Consider the following 13,176-nt stretch of genomic DNA (forward strand, 5'->3'; position numbering starts at 1 on the left):
GAATGCCTTCAGGGACCAGCGCCTGCAGGGTCCCTCACACAATGTTGAGCATCCCTCAATACATCATACTTCCACCATTTTCTGCCTGTGCATTCAACATTGTAATAGCTCCTCAGTTGGTCGAGATGGTCAACACAGCCCATTTTCTTGTTGTAATCCATTACATGCCCTGGAACAGATCTACTGTAAATTCGTTCTGCCTGAACTTGGACACTGGTTTCAGGATGTTCTTCCCTGAGCTGTTTGTGGACAGAAAATACATATATTTTCTTTCCTCCAGCGACATGCCATTACATTAACTGCAGGCTATTTCACACTGACATTTGTGTAGCTTTCCCTCCATAATGGCATCATTGCAGTTCTTACGATTGGGCCTTATTGTGGCACAGTAATAGGTGTCGGCATTAACCAAGTCTCTCACCTGAGGAATGGATGAAAAAAGTTGTCTGTGTAAAGGTGGTGGTGTAACAATAGGTAGCCTCTCATGAGCTCCATTACAACTCTGTAGGCTAAGCTGAGCTCAGTTGCTTCACCCCCTCACTCAATGAGTCACACAGACACCATATTTGAATCCCCCACTTCACTGGTTTCTCCGCTTCGGCATGTACTGTTTCCACAAAAGTCTACCGTCAGTTTTGATCATTGCCTCATTCACAGAAAGGGCTTGCCAGTGGTGAAATAATTTGGGGAAGTTGTGTTGCAAGATTTGGATGAAAAGCTTTACTTTGTGCAATTTGTCTGTCTCGTCTCATTTGTTGAATTTATATCTGAAAAGAGCATGTACCAACTTACTTGCTCAAAGTGGTTGTGTAGCATTTTGCTAGCTAGTGTAAGTGTGGTACCCTGAGGGCGGCATCAGTAGACCTGTAGTCGATGAGAGATTGTAAGTGGTGGATGCCCATGAGAATATTGATGCCTATTAAGCATTTAATCTCCTCTTCAAACATACCAAACCATGATAGGGAGGCATTGGATGTGGTGGTGCACAGGTTGGTGTTTAAAAAAAAAAAAAAACAGACTCCTAACACTTTTAAAAACAACTCCAAAACAGGCTGTGTGGTACAAGGGTGTGTGGTGGGACTTAGGGCAGACGTACAGTCATGGCCAAAAGTTTTGAGAATGACACAAATATTAATATTCACAAAGTTTTCTGCTTCAGTGTCTTTAGATATTTTTGTCAGATGTTACTATGGAATACTGAATTCCATAAGTGTCAAAGGCTTTTATTGACAATTACATGAAGTTGATGCAAAGAGTCAAAATGGACCCAAAATATCGATGTTTTGTTCCCCGAGCCACTTAGTTATCACTTTTGCCTCAGGACAAGGTGCTCCATCATGCTGGAAAAGGCATTGTTCGTCACCAAACTGTTCCTGGATGGTTGGGAGAAGTTGCTCTCGGAGGATGTGTTGGTACCATTCTTTATTCATAGCTGTGTTCTTAGGCAAAATTGTGAGTGAGCCACTCCCTTGGCTGAGAAGCAACCCCACACATGAATGGTCTCAGGATGCTTTACTGTTGGCATGACACAGGACTGATGGTAGCGCTCACCTTGTCTTCTCCGGGCAAGCTTTTTTCCGGATGCCCCAAACAATTGGAAAGGGGATTCATCAGATGGAATGACTTTACCCCAGTCCTCAGCAGTCCAATCCCTGTACCTTTTGCAGAATATCAGTCTGTCCCTGATGTTTTTCCTGGAGAGAAGTGGCTTCTTTGCTGCCCTTCTTGACACCAGGCCATCCTCCAAAAGTCTTCGCCTAACTGTGCGTGCAGATGCACTCACACCTGCCTGCTGCCATTCCTGAGCAAGCTCTGTACTGGTGGTGCCCCGATCCCACAGCTGAATCAACTTTAGGAGACGGTCCTGGCGCTTGCTGGACGTTTTTGGACACCCTGAAGCATTCTTCACAACAGTTGAACCGCTCTCCTTGAAGTTCTTGATGATCTGATAAATGGTTGATTTAGGTGTAATCTTACTGGCAGCAATATCCTTGCCTGTGAAGCCCTTTTTGTGCAAAGCAATGATGGCGGCACGTGTTTCCTTGCAGGTAACCATGGTTGACAGAAGAAGAACAATGATTCCAAGCACCACCGTCCTTTTGAAGCTTCCAGTCTGTTATTCGAACTCAATCAGCATGACAGAGTGATCTCCAGCCTCGTCCTCGTCAACACTCACACCCGTGTTAACCTGTTGGGGCTAAGGGGCAGTATTTGCACGGCCGGATAAAAAACGTACCCGATTTAAACTGGTTACACTTTTACCCAGAAACGAGAATATGCATATAATTAGTAGATTTGGATAGAAAACACTCTAACGTTTCTAAAACTGTTTGAATGGTGTCTGTGAGTATAACAGAACTCATATGGCAGGCCAAAACCTGAGAAGATTCCATGCAGGAAGTGCCCTGTCTGACAATTTGTTGTCCTTCTAGGGCATCTCTATCAAAAATACAGCATCTCTGCTGTAACGTGACATTTTCTAAGGCTTCCATTGGCTCTAGGAAGGCGCCAGAAAGTGGAATGAGAGCTCTGCAGTCTCTGGGCGAAAAAGAGCAGGAGTGTTTGTGAGTGGTCAGGCAGGGAACACTGACACTGGAGCGCGCGTGCACGAGAGGACTCCATTTTTTTCCTTTCTCTCTTTGAACGAATACAACGTCGCCCGGTTGGGATATTATCGCTATTTTACGAGAAAAATTGCATAAAAATTTATTTTAAACAGCGTTTGACATGCTTCGAAGTACGGTAATGGAATATTTCGATTTTTTTTGTCACGAAATGCGCCCGCGCGTCACCCTTCGGATAGTGACTTGAACGCACGAACAAAACGGAGCTATTTGAATATAACTGTGGATTATTTGGAACCAAAACAACATTTGTTGTTGAAGTAGAAGTCCTGTGAGTGCATTCTGACGAAGAACAGCAAAGGTAATCCAATTTTTCTAATAGTAAATCTGAGTTTGGTGAGGGCCAAACTTGGTGGGTGTCAAATTAGCTAGCCGTGATGGCCGGGCTATCTACTCAGAATATTGCAAAATGTGCTTTCGCCGAAAAGCTGTTTTAAAATCTGTCACCGCGATTGCATACAGGAGTTCTGTATCTATAATTCTTAAAATAATTGTTATGTATTTTGTGAACGTTAATCGTAAGTAATTAAGTAAATTCACCGGAAGTTTGCGGTGGGTATGCTAGTTCTGAACATCACATGCTAATGTAAAAAGCTGGTTTTTGATATAAATATGAACTTGATTGAACAAAACATGCATGTATTGTATAACATAATGTCCTATGAGTGTCATCTGATGAAGATCATCAAAGGTAAGTTCTGCATTTAGCTGTGGTTTTGGGTTTTGTGACATATATGCATGCTTTGAAAATTGCTATGTGATTATTTTTGGCAGGGTACTCTCCTGACATAATCTAATGTTTTGCTTTCGCTTTAAAGCCTTTTTGAAATCGCACAGTGTGGTTAGATTAACGAGAGTCTTGTCTTTAAAATATTGTAAAATAGTCATATGTTTGAGAAATTGAAGTAATAGCATTTATGAGGTATTTGTATTTTGCGCCACACGATTCCACTGGCTGTTGACTAGGTGGGACGCAAACGTCCCACCTTGCCCAGGGAGGTTAACGAGAGAATCACTGACATGATGTCAGCTGGTTCTTTTGTGGCAGGGCTGAAATGCAGTGGAAATGTTTTTTGGGGATTCAGTTCATATTCATGGCAAAGGGGGACTTTGCAATTCATCTGATCACTCAGCATAACATTCTGGAGTATATGGACATTTCCATCATACAAACTGAGGCAGCAGACTTTGTGAAAAATAATATTTGTGTCATTCTCAAAACTTTTGGCCACGACTCTACTCTGTGGAATGTACGCTCCCCTTCCTGGTGTACTCTCCCTCTGCTTTCTCCCCTCCCTCTGCTTCTTCCTCCTCCTCTCCCTCTAACTATTAATGTTCCTCTCCCGCCACTCTCCTCTCCCTCCTTTACTCTCCTCTCTCCCTCCACTCTCCTCTCCTTCTCTTCCTTCACTCTCCCTCCTTAACTCTCCTCCTCTCCCTCATTACTCTGCTTTTCCTCTCTCTCTCCACTTTCCTTTCACTCTACTCCACATCACTTCCCTCGCTTTCACTGACCTAGGAGGAACAGACTAACAAAGGGAGGGAGAGAGAGGTATAGGTACAGAGGAGTAAATAGGATACGACTGTGTTCAGGATCATATCTCTCTCTCCTTTCCGCTCTTTTTCCTTTTTCTCAGCAATACACATACTCTGATAATCAGCTCTTAGGGGTTTCCATAATAAATTGTGTTAGTTACAACACGCCTCCCATTACGTACTTACGCACGCAGGCGCACACACACACATTTGCATTGATGTTAGAGTGATTAGAGGGACCATAGATTGCAGGGTAGATAGCATCAGAGCTTGGAGAAGCATAATTACTGTGACTAAACGGTCACATGGAATTTGACTGCCTTCATGACTCGTGTCCGCCGGTGTGGCGGTATTACGGTCACCTTAACAGCCATAACTGTCACTCAATATCAGTGGAGCTCCACTGCGCAGGTTTCTACAATAACACGACAGCTAAGCAAGCTGTCAAATAAAAACAAGGCAAGGTGTAGCCTATGAATATCTGTAACTAGCAAACATGACAACCTAGATCCAACAAATAAACACAAATGACTCTATTTTGTGACTAATTAGGTGGTTGTCATTTACAGCCACAACTTTTCGAGCTAGCATGACAGACAAACCTGACAGTTGGCTAGCTAGTTATAGCTATGGCAAGCAGCTTGGGTCGTTTCCATATGAATTACTTGGGTAGAAACAAGACAAAACAACACAAAAACTGCCCCACCGCTGATGTTCTTGCCTGTATCAACCCGGTGATCATGACAGGACTTGCTAATCAGAGAGATGTTTCACAGCATCAAACATCAACAACACCAAACATACAGTATATCGGCTGTTTACTTATTTCACTCACCTCTACATCATCGCTTTCAAAGTGCAAGGACTTTTCCGAATCCGTATCACCAACCAATTGTAGATACAGTATCTTGCATAGTGAGAAGTCTTGGCCGCGTCGGCGCCTTCATTTTGAGTTATGAAGTTGGAAAAAAAAGTTATGACAGCCTGTTTTTTTTCTGACTAGGTAGGCTGTTTAGGAACCATGGACAGAACTCAATTGACATCCAATATACCAGAGGAGAACCTGACCACAAGAAGTTAGCATTGGATCCTAAAGTGATATTGAAAGTGTAATTTGAATTGCCATCTAAACCTCCCTTTGATGTAAAATGTGAGTTCTGCGCACACATTTCAAGTTAGGATGAAACTTTTAGCGATATCACCAACAATTCAAAAAAATCTTTACCATATCAAGTAAACATGTTTTCAGATTTAGAGTGTTTAATACTCACATGTACAGGTTTTCTGGTGTGATTGTAGGGTACAGTTAAATTCTTAGGCTCAGAGCTCCAATATGCAGTACTAGTGAAATAAATAAAAAATAGAAATGGCACTATATACATCGTAACTGCAGCAGTGATGAATTAATAAATGTCCATGGGGTGGAAGCAGAGTAAAGACTTGAGGAGAAAATGTCCATAGGGGGAAAAGTATGTAAGGTAAGTGACTGTTGAGGGGGGAGCAGGTAGCTGACTAGTGGTGAATATTCAGTATGATGATCTGAGGGTAGAAACTATTCGAAGCACCCGTGACTGTGAAGTTGCCGTACCAGGCTGTGATGCAGCCTGACAGTATGCTCTCTATGGTGCTCCTGTAGAACACTGTGAGGGACCTCGGGGACATGCCAAATTTCTTCAGCGTCCTAAGGTTGAAGAGTCGCTGTCATGCCTTCTTCACCACGGTGTCTCTGAGATGTGTATGCAGAGGAATTTGAAGTTATTGACCGTCTCCATGGCGGCCCCGTTGATGAGGATGGGAGCTTGTCCAGCCTGGTTCCTCCTGAATTCCATAATCTGCTTGTATGCTTCCGCACACACATAACATTGTTGCTTTTGGCTACTAAACACATTTTATACGTGTTTATTTATTTATTTAACCTTTATTTAACCAGGTAGGCAAGTTGAGAACAAGTTCTCATTTACAATTGCGACCTGGCCAAGATAAAGCAAAGCAGTTCGACAACATACAACAACACAGAGTTACACATGGACTAAAACAAACATACAGTCAATAATACAGTAGAAAAATAAGTCTATATACAATGTGAGCAAATGAGGTGAGATGGGAGGTAAAGGCAAAAAAGGCCATGGTGGCAAAGTAAATACAATATAGCAAGTAAAACACTGGACTGGTAGATTTGCAGTGGAAGAAAGTGCAAAGTAGAAATATAAATAATGGGGTGCAAAGGAGCTAAATAAATACATACAGTAGGGGAAGAGGTAGTTGTATAGGCTAAATTATAGATGGGCTATGTACAGGTGCAATAATCTGTGAGCTGCTCTGACAGCTGGTGCTTAAAGCTGGTGAGGGAGATAAGTGTTTCCAGTTTCAGAGATTTTTGTAGCTCGTTCCAGTCATTGGCAGCAGAGAACTGGAAGGAGAGACGGCCAAAGGAGGAATTGGCTTTGGGGGTCACCAGATAGATATACCTGCTGGAGCGCGTGCTACAGGTGGGTGCTGCTATGGTGACCAGTGGACGGAGATAAGGGGGGACTTTACCTAGCAGGGTCTTGTAGATGACCTGGAGCCAGTGGGTTTGGCGACGAGTATGAAGCGAGGGCCAGCCAACGAGAGCATACAGGTCGCAGTGGTGGGTAGTATATGGGGCTTTGGTGACAAAACAGATGGCACTGTGATAGACTGCATCCAGTTTATTGAGTAGGGTATTGGAGGCTATTTTGTAAATGACATCGCTGAAGTCGAGGATCGGTAGGATGGTCAGTTTTACAAGGGTATGTTTGGCAGCATGAGTGAAGGATGTTTTGTTGCGTAATAGGAAGCCAATTCTAGATTTAACTTTGGATTGGAGATGTTTGATGTGAGTCTGGAAGGAGAGCTTACAGTCTAACCAGACACCTAGGTATTTGTAGTTGTCCACATATTCTAAGTCAGAACCCTCGAGTAGTGATGTTGGACGGGCGGGCAGGTGCAGGCAGCGATCGGTTGAAGAGCATGCATTTAGTTTTACTTGTATTTAAGAGCGGTTGGAGGCCACGGAAGGAGAGTTGTATGGCATTGAAGCTCGTCTGGAGGGTTGTTAACAGTGTCCAAAGAAGGACCAGAAGTATACAGAATGGTGTCGTTTGCGTAGAGGTGGATCAGAGACTCACCAGCAGCAAGAGCGACATCATTGATGTATACAGAGAAAAGAGTTGGCCCAAGAATTGAACCCTGTGGCACCCCCATAGAGACTACCAGTGGCCCGGACAACAGGCCATCCAATTTGACACATTGAACTCTATCAGAGAAGTAGTTGGTGAACGAGGCGAGGCAATCATTTGAGAAACCAAGGCTATTGAGTCGGCCGATGAGGATGTGGTGATTGACAGAGTCGAAAGCCATGGCCAGGTCGATGAAGACGGCTGCACAGTACTGTCTTTTATCGATGGCGGTTATGATATGGTTTAGTTCCTTGAGCGTGGCTGAGGTGCACCCATGACCAGCTCTGAAACCAGATTGCATAGCGGAGAAGGTGCGGTGGGATTCGAAATGGTCGGTAATCTGTTTGTTGACTTGGCTTTCAAAGACCTTAGAAAGGCAGGGTAGGATAGATATAGTTCTGTAGCAGTTTGGGTCAAGAGTGTCCCCTCCTTTGAAGAGGGGGATGACAGCAGCTGCTTTCCAATCTTTTGGAATCTCAGATGACACGAAAGAGGGGTTGAACAGGCTAGTAATAGGGGTTGCAACAATTTCGGCAGATCATTTTTGAAAGAAAGGGTCCAGATTGTCTAGCTCGGCTGATTTGTAGGGGTCCAGATTTTGCAGGTCTTTCAGAACATCAGCTGACTGGATTTGGGAGGAGGCAAATGGGGAATGCTTGGGCGAGTAGCTGTGGGGGGTGCAGTGCTGTTGACCGCGGTAGGGGTAGCCAGGTGGAAAGCATGGCCAGCCGTAGAAAAATGCTTATTGAAATTCTCAATTATAGTGGATTTATCAGAGGTGACAGAGTTTCCTATCCTCAGTGCAGTGGGAAGCTGGGAGGAGGTGCTCTTATTCTCCATGGACTTTACAGTGTCCCAGAACTTTTTTGAGTTGCAGGAAGCAAATTTCTGCTTGAAAAAGCTAGCCTTGGCTTCTCTAACTTCCTGTGTATATTGGTTTCTAACTTCCCTGAAAAGTTGCATATCACAGGGGCTGTTCGATGCTAATGCAGAGGGCCACAGGATGTTTTTGTGTTGGTTAAGGGCAGTCAGGTCTGGAGAGAACCAAGGGCTATATCTGTTCCTGGTTCTAAATTTCTTGAATGGGGCATGCTTATTTAAGATGGTGAGGAAGGCATTTTTTTTAAATAACCAGGCATCCTCTACTGACGGTATGAGGTCAATATCCTTCCAGGATACCCAGGCCAGGTCGATTAGAAAGGCTTGCTCACTGAAATGTTTCAGGGAGCGTTTGACAGTGATGAGGGGAGGTCGTTTGACCGCTGACCCATTACGGATGCAGGCAATGAGGCAGTGATCGTTGAGATCTTGGTTGAAAACAGCAGAGGTGTATTTAGAGGGCAAGTTTGTTAGGATGATATCTATGAGGGTGCCCGTGTTTACGGCTTTGGGGTGGTACCTGGTGGGTTCATTGATAATTTGTGTGAAATTGAGGGCATCAAGCTTAGATTGTAAGGGGGTGTTAAGGGGGTGTTAAGCATGTCCCAGTTTAGGTCACCTAGCAGCATGAGCTCTGAAGATAGATGGGGGGCAATCAGTTCACATATGGTGTCCAGAGCACAGCTGGGGGCAGAGGGTGGTCTGTAGCAGGCGCCAACGGTGAGAGACTTGTTTTTAGAGAGATGTATTTTTAAAAGTAGAAGTTCAAATTGTTCGGGTACAGACATGCATAGTAGGACATAACTGTAAACACACACACACACACACACACCCCATTATTGATTTTGCCTTCCCCCACCGAGGTGGCCAGGCGAGGCTAACACTAGCTCCCAAAGTCGGGGATCAATTTATCCAGGTGGAAGGAAAATGAGGGGGGCTGCCTCATATTATCTCTAGCCACCAACAGCCTCTGGATGGAATTTACTGGCTGGTAAATGCAACATTACATCCAGACAGTCCACCACTGACAGCGCAAATGCTTTATCTCCCAGGGAGTGAGTATTCCTCTGTCTTGCCGATTCAGCCAGCCGTAAAGGAGAGAGGGGGGGAGAGGGATGGGATATGGAGGGAGGAGAGAGGGAGGAAAAAGAGAGATGGGGAGAGAGGGAAATGGAGAAAGAAAGGATCCCTTGATTTAAATGAATGGTAGAAGTTGGAGGAGAATGAATGAGAGAGAAGAGAGATTCACACTTGTTTTGCCATCGGAATATGCCAACACCTTTGAATGGCTTGGAAACATAATCTCATTTGTAGGCTGATCATTCATGTATTTTAGTGTATGATTCCTCATACTGGCATTGCCATAACTAATAACTTAACATACAGCGTTTCTAATAAACCCTTAGCATTTCTAATTCTCCATCAGTAATCGGAGTGGCAGTCTTGGCTGGCTGGAGGGAAGCAGCAGGTGTGTGTGAGATGTTGCCTGGCACAAACATAGAGAACCAAGTATTATGAAATCACCAGCAGATGGGTACTATTTCTGTCAAAGATGTCTCCTTTTTTAACCTGTTAGGGCTAGGGGGCAGTATTGACACAGCCGGATAAAAAACGTACCCGATTTAATCTGGTTACTACTCCTGCCCAGTAACTAGAATATGCATATAATTATTGGCTTTGGATAGAAAACACCCTAAAGTTTCTAAAACTGTTTGAATGGTGTCTGTGAGTATAACAGAACTCATATGGCAGGCCAAAACCTGAGAAGATTTCAAGCAGGAAGTGGCCTGTCTGAGAAGTAGTGTTTCATCTTGGCTCTTTTTATTGAAGACTCAGGATCTGTGCAATAACGTGACACTTCCTACGGCTTCCATAGGCTCTCAGAGCCCGGGAAAAAGCTGAACGATATCGAGGCAGGCTCTGGCTGAAACACTTTATCGCTTTTGGCAAGTGGCCACTCAGAGTACTATGGGCTTAGGCGCGTGCCCGCGTCGACCGAATGCTTTCTTTTCCTTTGTCTGTTTACCTAAACGCAGATTCCCGGTCGGAATATTATCGCTTTTTTATGAGAAAAATGGCATAAAAATAGATTTTAAACAGCGGTTGACATGCTTCGAAGTACGGTAATGGAATATTTAGAATTTTTTTGTCACGAATTGCGCCATGCTCGCCACCCTTATTTACCCTTTAGGATAGTGTCTTGAACGCACGAACAAAACGCCGCTATTTGGATTTAACGATGGATTATTTTGGACCAAACCAACATTTGTTATTGAAGTAGAAGTCCTGGGAGTGCATTCTGACGAAGACAACAAAGGTAATAACATTTTTCTTATAGTAAATCTGACTTTGATGAGTGCTAAACTTGCTGGGTGTCTAAATAGCTAGCCCTGTGATGCCGGGCTATCTACTGAGAATATTGCAAAATGTGCTTTCACCGAAAACCTATTTTAAAAATCGGAAATATCGAGTGCATAGAGGAGTTCTGTATCTATAATTCTTAAAATAATTGTTATGCTTTTTGTGAACGTTTATCGTGAGTAATTTAGTAAATTCACCGGCAGTGTTCGGTGGGAATGCTAGTCACATGCTAGTCACATGCTAATGTAAAAAGCTGTTTTTTGATATAAATATGAACTTGATTGAACAAAACATGCATGTAATGTATAACATAATGTCCTAGGGTTGTCATCTGATGAAGATCATCAAAGGTTAGTGCTACATTTAGCTATGGTTTGGGTTTATGTGACATTATATGCTAGCTTGAAAAATGGGTGTCTGATTATTTCTGGCTGGGTACTCTGCTGACATAATCTAATGTTTTGCTTTCGTTGTAAAGCCTTTTTGAAATCGGACAGTGTGGTTAGATTAACGAGAGTCTTATCTTTAAAATGGTTTAAAATAGTCATATTTTTGAAAAATTGAAGTAATAGCATTTCTAAGGTATTTGAATAACGCGCCACAGGATTCAACTGGCTGTTGAGTAGGTGGGACGCAAGCGTCCCACCTAGCCCATAGAGGTTAATGGGAAATTCTTCCCATTAACAAGCTACACATTTTATGCCAGTGAATTGTGGAGCATCATATGGAATATCAACAGAGGGGGAGAAACTCTCAAACTTCCCTACAAAAAGGTCTGAGTTCTAATGAGGTAAACCTCCCAAGTATTTCTCTCACACTGTGTATCTTTGTGTTTATTGGCTTGTTTATGTCACCCTTTAATTATGTAAAATTAGCCACGAGGACCGCCACACTATAGCTTGTCCTGTACTCAGAGGAGATGTATGCTGATACCCTGGTTGTAGACAGCATTTTATTAGCAAGTATTGGTTTAGCACTGCAGTCTTCACACATCTGTGGCATTCTTATGTCTGCCTGTGGGCTGCCCACAAACCAATCCCTGGCAGTCAGACACAAAGACACACACACAAAGAGTGAGGGGTGACTGAGGTCGACTCTATAACTCTACCCCTCTGCAACCCCTCAGGTACATTCCTACATTTCCAATGCACCTCTTTCACAAACTATCCAGTCACCACAATCAAATGGTCCGAATGGACAGCTGTGATTCATATGCATGGAGTGCACTGTAACAGTCACTTATTAACGTTCACCTTTGTTTACTGCCAATAATGTAAAAGAATAGCCTAAAACAACCTTATATGTTAGGGTTAGATAGACAGTTGAATGAAGTTTGAGGCATTTGTAAGATATTTTTCAAGAATCAATGGGTAGGTTATCATTAATTTAAAGCTACATACATTTTTTTTTACTTAAAGTATATGGAGTTGTTGTAAGGTCATACCAAGGATCATTTAGCTATTTGATTTTGAATTGTTGGACCCCTTTAAGATATTTGATGAAGAATTGTTTTTGGTCTTACTGCTATTAGCCCACACAAACAGATTCACTAAATAGAACACATATAATGTTTGTTTTGAAGTGTCTCTCCTATATCTGAGAGATATAAGAAATCTGCAAATGTTAGTTTTCTTTTTACATGTATTAAACCACATTTTTGGCATTAAAGAATATCATTTTTGGCATTAAACCCATCAGAACCCCAAATATAAGCGTGTTTGTAAACATTGTAAACAAACACTGTATAGCCTCAAAACATGGTTAAAACAAGTGTTGATATCATGGATGGTCATTCAGTGTATCCATAGCTCTGTCCATTAATTTGAGAGCCGTGGCATTTCTCCAGCCCCATCCATTTAGCTTTTTACCAAAACAGTAGCAGGATGACTGTTATATCACAGACTGGGCCTTCAACAGTTAGGCTGCAGGGGGAGGTGAGCGATGGCAGTGGTGGCAGCCAGACAGACAGGAGGGAAAACAGTGATTTCAGTGGCTGCCATTTGTATTAATCAGTTCTCTCTCTCAGGTGATGTCTGAGCTGTGGATAATGAGTGTGGCCCACTCAAGGGTGCATCTGTCACCTGGACGTGCCCTTTCACAGCCTGCCAGTAGGATTGTGTGCATGCATGCCTGCACAGAAACACACACTTCCTATCCCTACCTTGTTCCCTATCCAGCTCTTGTGTGTAAAGCAGGTCAGTGTCTGTGAGCAGAATGCTATTATCTGTGGTCCCTCTTTTCCTCTGATAACCAGGACTTTCCATATGCCAGAGGGAATTACCCTCACCCATGCTGATTCATTTCACAGACCCACAGGCAGTGGCCAATATAGTCACATAAGGAAGGTAAAACATATAGGGCTGTGACGGTCATGGAATTTTGGATGACGGTTATTAGCCAGACAAATGAACGCGGTCACCATAATAACTGGTCGAATAGCAATTTTTGTATATATTTTTTTGATGCACATTTTCTCCTTTCCTCCGCGCCTGACTGCATGTGCTGCCATAGGAATAGAGTTAATAGAACAGGCGTCCGCGTTCCAGTCAATGATGGCATAATGCATCTGACGCTTA

General features: G+C 43.1%; 1 protein-coding gene across 3 annotated transcripts in view; it reads left to right on the top strand.

Annotated features, from left to right (window-relative positions):
* Positions 1 to 13,176, top strand: part of peak1 (pseudopodium-enriched atypical kinase 1) — a 298,755-nt gene that overhangs the window by 167,108 nt on the left and 118,471 nt on the right. The window lies entirely within an intron of this gene.

This window comes from Salmo salar, chromosome 10, assembly GCF_965601325.2.
Source record: "Salmo salar chromosome 10, fSalSal1, whole genome shotgun sequence".
In the NCBI taxonomy this organism is placed as follows: Eukaryota; Metazoa; Chordata; class Actinopteri; order Salmoniformes; family Salmonidae; genus Salmo; species Salmo salar.